The 12234-nt window shown below is 52.0% G+C and overlaps 1 protein-coding gene across 5 annotated transcripts in view; it reads left to right on the top strand.

The window, feature by feature from the left end:
- Positions 1-12234, top strand: part of Rgs3 (regulator of G protein signaling 3) — a 139385-nt gene that overhangs the window by 100220 nt on the left and 26931 nt on the right. Inside the window, exon 1 of one of the 5 annotated variants that reach the window (XM_070012054.1) lies at positions 6454-6542. The exons of the other annotated variants lie outside the window; for them this stretch is intronic. The gene's annotated coding sequence lies outside the window, so the exon portion shown is untranslated. Of the gene's footprint in view, positions 1-6453; positions 6543-12234 lie in introns of those variants that run through there. 5 annotated transcript variants of the gene reach the window in all.

Genomic DNA, 12234 nt, shown 5'->3' on the forward strand with positions numbered 1-12234 from the left:
AGTGGGATAGATATGTCAGTTGTCCAAGGTCCTGTCATATGTTCATGTCTGGAGTGGGAGCTAGGCCAAGTCCATATGAATCACCCGATCACCTGATTGGACCACGGGGAAAGGAAGTATAGTTCCTCAGATGCCAAAGAAGGGTGAATGGAGGCCGATCAGGCAGACTCTTATATGACTTCTACTTCATCAACCAATATGGTCCCTGCTCCTACACATCTCCCAGTCCTGTGTGGTGGAAGGTCAGCTGGAGGAGAGACAGACTTCATCCAACTATGATGGGCTTGGAAAGCTGGGCAAGGACTTTGAATGTTGTTCTGAGGGCGGTGGGAGCAGCTCAGTTGGGTTTGTGTAGAAAGTTCACCTTGGCCAGCCTGTGGAGGCAGGAGCAGCTTGGAGCATTGTCCCTCAGCCAAGGAGAGGTAATGTTGGCCTGGACGAGGCTGGAGGGGCTAGGCTCTGTGAGAGGGGAAAGACCCATGTGGGAGGTGAGAGCTTTGAGATTTGGTGATGAATGGGAGGAAGGAATTTGGGATGACAGTGCTCAAGAGCCTGGGCTCAGACGCACAGGAAAATGGTGGTACACTCTGAGCTGGGAGCAATGGAGGGTGGAGAAGAAATGGACCCATGAGTCCACTGTGGATGAAGGCGGTGTGTCAGAGTCACAGGGAGAATTCAGGACATGGCCATAGAAAGTAAATCATGACCTGTTAAACCATCCCAGGGGAAAGGGCCGGCATTTGCATAGACTGTGTGTGATTCATTACTGGTTTTATAACACCTGTGCCAGCTATACCCTCTTCAGTAGGACCCCTTTTTTTTAGTCACACACTTAGATGTGGCAACATCACAGGACCATGAGATTCCATCATAAATTAGAATCATAAGTCTTTATCATTTTCCACGTGGAGACCACCCTTTGAGTGACTGATCTCTTGCAACCCCTGTACACATTTTAAAGACAGGGCAACTAAGACACCGAGAAGGAGTTATCTTTGCTCCAGAGTTGGCAGAAGGCAGCCACAAAGTATTTTGGCCCAGTCTTTTCTCTGCTGACCTTCTGCTTTCATGACCTGGGCTTAAGTCCAAGCAGTAGGTTAGACTCCAGGGAGTGAATGGATAGATTGTATCTAGCAGTCAAGGGCATGGGGCTGGCCTTGTCCCTAGCTGAGCTGGTGGCTGAACACTTCCCAGGAACTCTGGCTGTCAGGACACAGCCAGGCCCTGGAGTTGGCGCAAGCATAGCAAGTCGAGGATTGCTCCCAAAGCTTGAAATCTCAGAGCAGCATGAGGCCCATTGGGTGGGAGCCAGGATGGGAGAGGATCATGGCACCTGGCCATCCTGAGCTGCTACAGCCACCCAAGGTCAGGCTGACACTGCAGAGGCCAAAGCTGGCTGGTGGCAATCCTCAGAGCTGGCTTGGTAGGGTGACATTTGGCCTCCTGCTCACTACATGTGGGCTTCTCCTGGCTGTTGCTAGGAGCTCCATTTCCATGAACCGGTTGGGATTGTCCTTTGCTGCCTGAGATCCCTGAGGAAGGGACAGCTGGCAAGGGAGGGGTCGTAGAGGAAGCACAAGACTGGAGGCAGAGTAGGTGGGTCAGGAGTGCAGGTGTTGAGTGACACTGTTGTGCATCTGCTTTGCCATGTCACCTTTCTGCATCTTCATTTCCTGTTTCGTGTGACGGGCTGGGGGCTATGGGTGATTAGTCTATTCCAGGCACCTGTTGGACCCTCCTTTGCCCCTCCCCCCCAAATGCACAGGTCTACATAGAACTTAGCAGTTACATCAGCCTACATAGAACTTAGCAGTTACATCAGCCTTCCCAAGGCAAAAATCTGTCCATTTACACCTGATGGCCACAGTGACATCACAGCACCGCGAGCAGGAAGTGTGTCAAGCATTCCACGTGCATCACCTCAACTCGTACCCCTGGGAGGCAGATGCTAACCAGCGCCATTTGTACAGACAAGGCAGCTGAGGCTCAGGGATGTTGAAATGACTTGTGCTGTTTCCTCTGATCGCTTGCTGAGTCAGTTCCTTCAGTGAGAAAGCCTACAGTGCTGCGGGATTAACTGTGCAGGCGAGAGGTGGGGCTGGGATTTTAGACATGGAGGATACAGGCCAGGAAGCACAAAGGACTTTGGAGCCTTCAGACTTCAAGCCAAAACTCCCTGGGACCTTGAACCTGTGGATACCTGCTCAGTCTTCCTCTACTCCCTCCCTGTGTCACCTGCCCCCCACAGAAGAGAAAGGGCTGCATTTTAACAGCAGTGTGTATGCATGCCTAGGTGCTAGCACCCTAGGAGCCCAAACATGGCCGGACAGTCCCTGCTTGTAGTCAGTGCCCAGGTCTGCCATACTGGTAGCAGGCTGACCTGTCCCTTTGTGGCATAGGCTCCAGCACAGATCAGGGACACAGTTGTTATTGAAATAGCAAATGTGAACTTTCTTGGCTGACCCTGAGGTAGAAGCCTTTCTACATGGAGTTTGTGAACCCTCAAACCAGGGCTTGTGAGCCCTCGTGAGTGACAGCCCAGCGTTCCCTAGGTGGGATTGCACATTGCGAGACTGGGTGGGCTGGGGTGGGTGCACTGTTCATGGGGAAGGTGATGGGCAGGGCTCCGGGTAGGGTCTTGGGAATGTAAATCAGGCAACATTGAATTTAAGGCAGTGGAGACAGGTTAAGTGTGGGCCACAGGGGAGCAGGTCCTTGGCACCTGTCAGCATCCTTGGGCTGCTGCTATATCTCCCTAAAGGCCTCTCTGAAGCCTGAAGTCCTGCCTGAGAGTGCTAGCTACCCTCCGGGTCCCTGCTGAGCCTCCCTGGCCCCAGCCGAGGGCACTGATGCCAGCTCATCAAACCTGTGTGACTGGGCTCACGGGCCCTAGTGTTTGGGGGAACAACTGAGGTATAGCACGGGACTGACAAGTCACCTGGGTTCAATCTATAGCTTTGCAATGGCTGGCGTGTGACCTTGTCAGATTTCATAATCTTTCTTGGCAATGGGGATCTTGGCAATCCTACCTGATAGAGTTCTGAGGACTTGAGGAACCCAGGCTACTTGTCACCCTGAGAAGGGTGCACAACAGCAGGACGGGGAATGCCAAATGAGTGTTTGTTAAATAAAATATATGGATCATGCTGGGCACTCGTGGCTCATGCCTGTAATCCTAGTTACTCAGGAGGCTGAGATCCGAGGATCACAGTTTGAGGACAGCCTGGGCAGGAAAGTAAATGAAAAGGAAGGAAGGAAGGAAGGAAGAAAGGAAGGAAGGAAGGAAGAAAGAAAGAGCCAGAAGTGATGCTGTGGCTCAAGTGGTAAAGTGCTAGTATTGAGCAAAAGAAACTCAGGGACAATGCCCAGGCCCAGAGTTCAAGCCATAGGACTGGTGAGAGGGGGAAGGGAGGAGGAGATATGGATCAACAAATGGGAGAAACCCTGAATATGTAGGTGCTGAGCTCTGTGGGCTGTGAGAAAGCTGGACCTTACCACTTGCCAGGCCCTCATTGTAGCCACGCTGAGCAGCACCATCATTTACTCTGTGGTTCGGTGCCATGGATGGAGCACTAGATGGGGAGTTAGTTACCCAGGCTCCTAGCCTGGCTACCCAATGGCTGTGTATTTGTGGGCTAGTCACTCACCCTCTCTGTACCTCTGTTTCACTGGCTTGGCTAAAAATGTGGAGAAGAGTGAAAGATCCCCAGGGCCTCCCTAGTGGCTGTCAGCAGCCCCCTGATCCTGCCACAGGCTGTGCCCGGGAAGATGGCTGGCTCTACTCTGGGCATTTGGAGGCCCGGGTAGGTAGAGGACTATGGCTGAGACGGACTCCCTGGGGTACTAGATGCTTCCTAGCCTGGCCAGATCCTGAGCTCCTTCAGTCCCTTCCTCCTGATGATTGCATTCTGGACCTGTTCAGGGCCCAGCGTCCTGGTTTGGCAGAGCTGCCAATGTCTAATTATGGTCTCATTCATTAGACGATGTGTCTGCCCTCCATCTCCCACACTGCCTGGCAGCTTTGTGAATGGAGAGCCAGCCCACCTGTTCTCTGCCACATCCCCCAGGCCTCACTCAGGGACTGGTATGTAGTCCATGCGCTGGAGTTATGTGTTGACTGGAAGAAGACAAAACTGCAGGGCATCTTTGTGCCACACTGTCCTACATCTTCAGGCTCCTCACCTGAGCATCTTACCCCCTAGCACCAGACAGTCCATCCTGGGACCCACCAGCCCCATCAGGAAATAATAGCTCAGTCCCAGTAGAATTGGCCATCTCTTAGGACTTAGTTTCCTGATTTTGTGATTTTTTTCTCTCGGGAGCCTGTAGGCTATTTCCCAATCTGGAATGTTCCAGGGCTCTAGTAAGGACAGCCATGGCTCTGCTCCCAGGGATGTGATGAATGATAGGTAGGATTGATAGGTTAAGGATATTCTCTTAGAACTGCATACATGTGTGGCTCGGGAGTGTGCGAGGCCCCGGGAGAGAGAGACAGAAGAGAAAGTGTCAAGGGACAGACAGAGGGACATTTGGAGACACTGAGATTGCCACAGGAGAGAGAGAGGCTGAGAGGTGCAGTACTTTGGTCTAGCATGACTGAGGTGGGGTACAGGGAGGATGCACTGGCATCCAGGGTCCTTGGATGAAGATGGGAAGAGTCAGTGGATTGGGCCCCAGTCCACCCCTAGCCCCCACCCTCCCACTCCCCTACCCCTCACAGCTATGACATCAGAGAACAGCTCTGGCTGGCAGCTTTTTGCAGTGGTGAAGTTAGGTGTAGTCTTTAATCGTGGTCCTCACAGCCACTGAGCTGAGTGACAGTGGGCAGCTCTGAACTTGGGATTTCTTCTGTACCTGAGACTCTTCACCTGTCAGGGGGTAGTAAGAGTCCCCTGCCCTCCCCTTTAAAAGGTGTTGGTGAAGATTAAGTGAAGGAACAAGTACCAGCTCACTGAACTCCCTATTAATTCCACATGTGGGCAGGTCAAGGGCATCAGACCCATTTTACAGATGAGGAAAGCAAGGTCAGAGAAGGGCAGGGGCTTGCTCAGTGGGACCCAGCCAACCAGTGCTGGGGCTAAACTAGAATCGGGGTCCTCACCTCCCCAGTCCAGTACTCTTACCTCTGTCCTAGCACACTCCCATGGTTAGCAATGTCTCCTTCGTTCTTCAGAGGCAATCTGCCCTTTTGGGCAGAGGAGGGGCAAGTTCTTTGTCCAGCTTGCATTCTCCAGAGACTGGCACACAGGGTTCCCAATAACTATGTATCTAGTCCAGTGCCAGTGGCTCACCCCTGTAATCCTAGCTACTCAGGAGACTGAGACCTGGAGGACCTTGGTTCAAAGGAAAATTCTGGATACTCCATCTCTGAATAACCTGCAGAATTCTAGACTAGAGACACAGCTCTAGTGGTAGAGCATCAGCCATGAGTGAGCAAGCCGTGTGAGAGCATGAGACCCTGAGCTCAGACCCTGGTACTGGAGAAAAACAAAACAAAACCACAACAAAACCCCCAAAAAACAAAAATTAAAAAAAAAAGCCTCCATGTATCCAGCCGGGACACTGGGAGGTGACTAAAGCCACCACTCCCTGGCCTCCCCGAGGGCCAGTGCATTCTCCAGCCAGCTGTGTTGGCTGCAGGACCCTGAGTTCAATCGCAGCCTCCCAGTGGGACGGAGCTGCTGCATGGGGGTGGGGGTGTGACAGGGAAGCCTCAGTGATTGGCTGGGTCCTGCCAGGGAGCCGGGCTTTGCAGGGCTCCAGCCAGGGAGCCCCAGGGAGGTATGTGGGGTGGATCCCAGAGCTGGAGCATGCCACAGAGCAGGATGGCTGCTTCCCCCTCTACAGCTGCACTTTGGGGGGCCAGCTGGGGACTTGGGGATGGGTGGCAGGGGACCCGGCATGGTAGAGTTGAGCGTGTAAGCCAGGAGCCAGCGCAGCCTCTTCTGCGGAAGGACTGGCTGCCTGAGGACTCTCTTCTATGAGACATCCCTGAATCCTCCTTGGATGAAAGTGGTTTGGGAAAAAAAAAAATCACAAGAGTTTTCTATTTGATCGAAGACAGAAATCCAACCTCTTTGCAAGAGTGGTGGCTGCTCGCTGGACAGGGTGTGTGTTTGGGAAGGCACTCGCTGGAGGAGAAGGAGGAGGAGGAGGGAGGGTGACAGAGGAGGAGGAGGGGAGGAGGAGGAGGAGGGGGAGGAGGGACGGGGTGATGCAAGGGTTTTGAGAAGAAAAAAAAAAAGAAAAAAAGAAAACGCTACCTAGATGTGGGAGGTGGAACCTGGTCATTTGGTTCTGCTTTTCCCAGCAGGTACCGCTCCCCTGGGGAACTTGGGTAAGTCCATAAATAGCTCTGCTGACACAAAGGCGCTCTGTCTGGGGTAGGCAGCCCTGACACTGCCGGCCGGCTGCCCGCCCTAGCAGCTACAGCCTCAGCCGCCCGCCCGCGGGAGGAGCCGGGTGGAGACCCGGGCAGGCGGGCGGGCGGGCAGGCAGGAGTGCTGCCAGGAGTCGCCTGGGTTCCTGCTGGAGTGTGCTGGGTAGGTGCCTTGGTGACAGGGGTCTGTGAGGATGGGCTGGGGTGGGGTGGGGGGGCTCGTGTCCAAGCCACCCATGCCCCGGTTTCTATTGTTTCTTCCCCAGGGCAGCCATTGATAGGCACGTTGTTGCCAAAAGGGTTGTGTTCTGTTGTATTCTGAGATAGCTCTGTGTGTGTGTGTGTGTGTGTGTGTGTGTGTTCTGGAGGGGGGGGGGATGCCCTACTAAGGGCAGGGGACAAGCGTCCACTGTTCAAGGCTTCCCGCTTCTGGGCTAGCCAGCCAGCTTTTCTCTCTGGGAGAGACAAGGAATGTTTGGGACACTGCACCGGGAGGGAACGCTCAGGTCCGCAGCCTGGGCTATTGTGTCAGGGATGCTGGCCGCACACCAGGCAGTGGGGATGGTAATTCTTGTGGAGTTCTACTAGCAGGGAAAGAGGTAGGGTCCAGGGCTGGTCTTCAGGGGTTCATCTCTGATCCTGGAACTTGGCTCTGGCAGAAATGTCCCCTGGAAACCCAAGCAGGCTCACCATACATACCTGGTGAGCTCAGCGCTCCCTTGGGAAAGGGCCTGCACCTGCTGCCCTGCCTCCCACTGAGACCCAGGAAGGCAAGAGGGATGGTTAGAGACCCACTCACTCTCCACAGAACCAGCCACTGTACGCCAGCAGACAGAGGCCAATGCTTTTCTCAACTCAGAAGGTCCACATCTCTTATTTTTGTCTCAGGTTTCTAAGAAGAACCCTTGAACCCAGGGCCTGAGATGGGAGGGAGAGTCTGGGCTCAGAATGGGGAGAGGCTTTGTCTGAAGCCAGGACCAGGATGGAGGGCCTCTGCCTCCGGAACAGCGAGGATCTGACATAGAGGAAGCCTTTACCCATATCCATGCTACGCAATTCGGCTTTGAACCTGGCACTTCTACTTGAGACGCCAGCTTGGTGCAGGCTGACTAGGCTCCCCATCAACTTGTAGAAACTTTCCACACTCCCAAGACTCATGGTGGGGGCTCCTGGCTTCCTTCTCGGGATGCTAGAGTGGGTGCATCTCGGAAAGGCAGGAGCTGTGGAGGCTTGTCCCACTGATGCCCATGGGATCTCAGCCAGGGCCCTGCAGTGAGAGTCAAAGTTTCCAGCATGGCCCCTTGAGTCTTCTGTGCCCAGCCAAGGGGCACCTCCCCTTCTCCCCAGCTCTCGCACATGGCATGGCTTAGTCCAGGGCGGGCCCTCCGGGAAGCCAAGTTCCACAGTCAGCCTCACTCAGGCCCAGTCCAGAAATGGAGAAACAGACAGTTGGGAAAGATAGATGCTCTGCTGGGAAATATTCAGGGTTTCCAGCTAGGACAAAGGAATTTGACTTCTGATTATCAGTACTTGGTATCAATGAGAGCATCACACTTCCAATCTTACCTTGTCTTTCTTTCCCAACTTTTGTGCATGCTGTTTGATCTGCCCCCGAATTCCTCTCTTTTCTTCCTTCCAGGTCTTAACTGACCAAACTGCCACGGCTGGTGTGAAGAAGTCCCACTACTGGTGGACCTGCTAGGTGCTCTGTGTCCCATTGATCACAGGCTGTGGGCCTATTCATACCTTAGTCACCTAAGGGACATGGCTGGATGGCAGAGTTGAGTTGCCCCAGTTAGCTAGGGTGGGATTTTCTGTAGGAAAGGAAGCTCAGAATGTCAGTCCTAGCATTGTGCCTAGCAGGGGAGTGAGCACTGTTAATTAGGGTGCCTGGCAAGGAGCTCCTATAGGAAGGGTCCCAAGTCTCTGTGGGGTTTGGTGGAAGGCGAGACAATAGGAAAAATCTACTCAGGGGTCTATACCATAGTCTGAGCTATGGAGAGTAGGGGTGGGGGTGGAGAGTTGTCGGGGGGGTGAAGGGGAGGTTGACATCTCTGGCTAGATCAAATGCAAAGCTCATGGTCCTTTGCATAGACTATGGGTGCTTGCAGTCAGCTCCCTGAACCCCCATGGGATGGTGCTAGCCTGGCTGCCTGTGGGGGAATGGTGCTGAGCCAGGGGTCTGCTCGGCTGGCTGGGTAAGCAGGGTGCTGGGGAGGGAGTGCCTTGCTCAGCTGGGTCTCTAGGGACCTTGAGAGCTCCTTCCCATTTGGCTTGTAATGAACACCCTAGAGATGGCAGAGTGTGTTTTCCCTCCTGGGCGGACAAAGAGGGAACTGAGGCTGCAAAGGAAGGGTTTTTTTTTTTATTGAGGTTACATGCAACGCAGAACGCAGGATGCTATTGCTCAGCCCTCAGTCTCAGGATACCTGGCTTTTGTCTTGGACACACTCCAGTGACCCACCCCTTGTTAGACCCTTGGGTTGACCGATGAAGCCTTCTGGTTTTTGGAAAAGCAGCGTATGTGGTACAAAAAGCCCAGGAGACCCAGGCTCCTGGAAGTCTTGTTCAAGAGACAATTGAGGGGAATACGCCTACTTTTCCAATTCACTTTCCCACTTGGGCCAACCAGGAGCTGGATCAGGTATTGCTAGGCTCCTTATAGTCATCCCATCCTCTGGACACTCTCTCCTATTCTCTGGTTCCAGGAGTCAGGGTCAGGGCCAGGGTCTGGCTCATCAGGGAAGCAGCCTCTGACCTTTTCCTCAGGCGCCTCTGGGTAGAAGCCTTCTCATGCAAGCTGCAACCCAGGCCCCAGCTGGGAGGTTTGTTGTTGTTTGTCGAGCCAGGCCGTTTCCAAGATGTCATTGCTCAGGGAAAACCATCATTCCTCCTAGGGATAAACAAGGCTGCTTATGGCTCAGCCTCCTCAGCCTGGGGAGGCTGGAGCCACTCACAGCAGGCCAGCTGGGCTCAGCCCCAGGAGCAGCACACAAGCTCCACCCAGGCATCCAGGAGTGGGGATGGGGACACAGGGGTGCAGGGCCCTGAGCCACTTGGGAGATGGGAACTTCCAGGCACTGAGGAGAAAGGAGAAGTCTCAGGCTAGCCTGTTCATTCTGATGGTGGCCTAGAGTGTCCCTGCCCATGTATGGAGAGCTGCCAGAAGTGCCCCTGCTCTGGACAGCTCAGAGCTTCCCTCCTCCTCTGCCCTCTGTGGGTCAGTTTGCTTGCACCTGACACCACGACCCAGGCTGCTGCCAGAGAATTCCCTATGCCTTCACCCTGGGAAGGCAGAGAATGCAGTAAGTTGCGTGTGGTAAGATTGGGTGCTTTTTTGTTTTTCGTGTTTGTTGTCGTTGGGCACAGGGCTTGAACACAGGGCCTACGTGCTGCCTCTGAGCTCTTTTGCTCTAGGTTCTACCATATTAAGCCACAGCTCCACTTTTGGCTTTTGAGTGGTTAATTGAAGAGTCTTACGGGGACTTTTCTATTCAGGCTGGCTTCGAACTGTGATCCTTAGCCTCCTGAGTAGTGAGGATTATAGGTGAGAGCCACCAGTGAGTGGGTGCTTTTTTTTTTTTTTAATTTTTTTTAAACCACAGAGCTGAGGCTCCCTAAACTGTCCTGGTACCTCTCATTGGGGTTAACCTTGAGTTGATAGAACTTTGGCACTCACAGCAGGGGGCAGAGGGTGAGGTGACAGGAAGTGGGCAGAGAAAGGATTGGGACAGAGCCTCTGAGGGCCAAATGACTGGCAGGAAGCAGCCAGGGGAAGGGACGTGAAACAGAAGGTGGCATTACTCTGCCACTCCTCAAGTTGGGTTGCCAGTGGTGTCCAGCCAGGACATGAAACCTTCCCTGCTCAGACCTCTGTTAATGGAGTTCCTGGCTGGTCCAAATAGTAGCTCTGTCCTGTCCTGGCCTTCTATCTCCCTTCTATGTATGTTAAGTGCCTTTTGTGTCACTTGCCAAGTCCTGGAGGTGTAGACATGCAAGATTCAATCGTTAGTGTCAAAGATGAGCAGGAAATGGAGAAAAGCAGCATGGCTTTGCTGAGGCAAAGGGAACCTTGGAAAAGAATCCAGTCTGCAGGAAGTGAGGTTGAATCTGCCTGGGTAGATACTTGCCTATTGAAAGAATGGGTCCCTGTCCCACTCCACCCCTCTGCCCGGCAGATGTGCTTCTGCCAAGGTATTGAAGCTGCCTTCCAGTATCTTAGGTAGTATTTTACTGTGTCCTAAAGACCACTGTGTGGGTTTGGGACTTGAGGGATAGACTCAGCTTCACAGTACTTTCCCGGGGACTCTCCTGCCTGGGACACTGCCTGAGGGGCTCCCAGCATCACTGGTCAAATGCAATGAATTTGTACAGCTCATAGAGATTCGTCATGCGCCTGGACTCAGGGTCATCTTGCACTGGGAATGCTGAGCTCTTATCTCATGGGTGGCTGCTCTAAGTGTTACACCTGTGGGTGAGATAGTTGGGAGGGGGACAATAACTCCAAAGGCATTCAAAGAACAGGGAAGTAAGACAGCAGCTTTTTGCAGGGGAAATGGTTGGAATGTGCTAGTAGAGTGTGTACAAAGGACCCAGAGCTCTCAGTTAGAGAACAGAGGAAACACGGGTGGGTGGGGGTTGTCTTTAAAATTCTAATGTAAGAGAAAGATCAGCAGTATGTAGTTGATGCATTTTCACCCAATGAACACATCCATGTAGCCTCCATCTGGGTCAAGAGATAGAACATTCTAGAACTCTGAAACTTCCTGTGTGCTACCTCAGTCATTATGGACTACAGGTCATTCCTAATCCTGATTTCTGTCATTGATTAGTATTGCCTGGTTTTGTATGAATGGGATCAATGATAGATAATTTTTTTGCATTAGCATTATGTGTGTGTGTGTGTGTGTGTGTGTGTGTGTGTGTGTGTGTGTGTGTGTGTATGTCCATCCTAAGGCTTGAACTCAGGATCTGGCCTCTGTACCTGAGCTTCTTTTGCTCAAGGCTAGTGCTCTATCCCTTGAACCATAGCTCCACTTTTTTTGGTATGATTTTTGTTTGTTTGTTTGTTTGGTAATTTATTGGAGATAAGAGTCATGGATTTTTCTGCCCAGGATGGCCTTGAACTCTGATCATTAGATCTCAGCCTCCTGAGTAGCTAGAATTACAGGCATGAACTACAGATGGTGCCTGGCTTATATTAACATTTCGATGGTGAGATTCATCCATGTTACTGTACTTTATTTTGTTCTGTTCTGGCTTCACTGTGTGTATAGACTCTAATGTTTCCACTTTCCATGAACATTGTAGTTGTTTCCAGTCCCAGGCTGTAATGACTGGGGCTGCTATGGATGGCTCAGTGTCTTTGGAAGCGCTATCTTGCTGTGTGTTGGGGTAAATACCTCAGTTGCTGACTCATAGAGGTGTATGTAATTAGCTTTGGTAGATACTATTGTATAATTTTCCAAAGTGTGCCGCTTCATCAAGCCTTGTATGATAGGTCCACTGCTTTCTGTGTTCACCAACACTATAGGTATTAGATACTGTCATATTGTGGTTTTAATTTACATTTCCTCGATGACTAATGAGATTGTGTACCTTTACATATGTTGGCCATTAAGGCACTTGAGGGCAAAGTGCCTGTTCCAGTCTTTCCTGCATTTTCCTATCAGCTTGTCTGATTTTATCTAATCTGTGGGCGATTTAAAAATATTCTAAATATGTGTTCCTTGTTGGACAAACACATTACAAATGCATTCGCCCACACTAGAGTTTATCTTCTCTCTTGTTTGGGAATCTTTGAAGAAAAGAAGTTCTTGATTTTAATCAGTCTACTTTGCTATTTTTTTTTTTTT

Source organism: Dipodomys merriami, unplaced genomic scaffold (assembly GCF_024711535.1).
Source record: "Dipodomys merriami isolate MVZ:Mamm:240054 unplaced genomic scaffold, mDipMer1.0.p SCAF_11, whole genome shotgun sequence".
NCBI classification, from domain to species: domain Eukaryota; kingdom Metazoa; phylum Chordata; class Mammalia; order Rodentia; family Heteromyidae; genus Dipodomys; species Dipodomys merriami.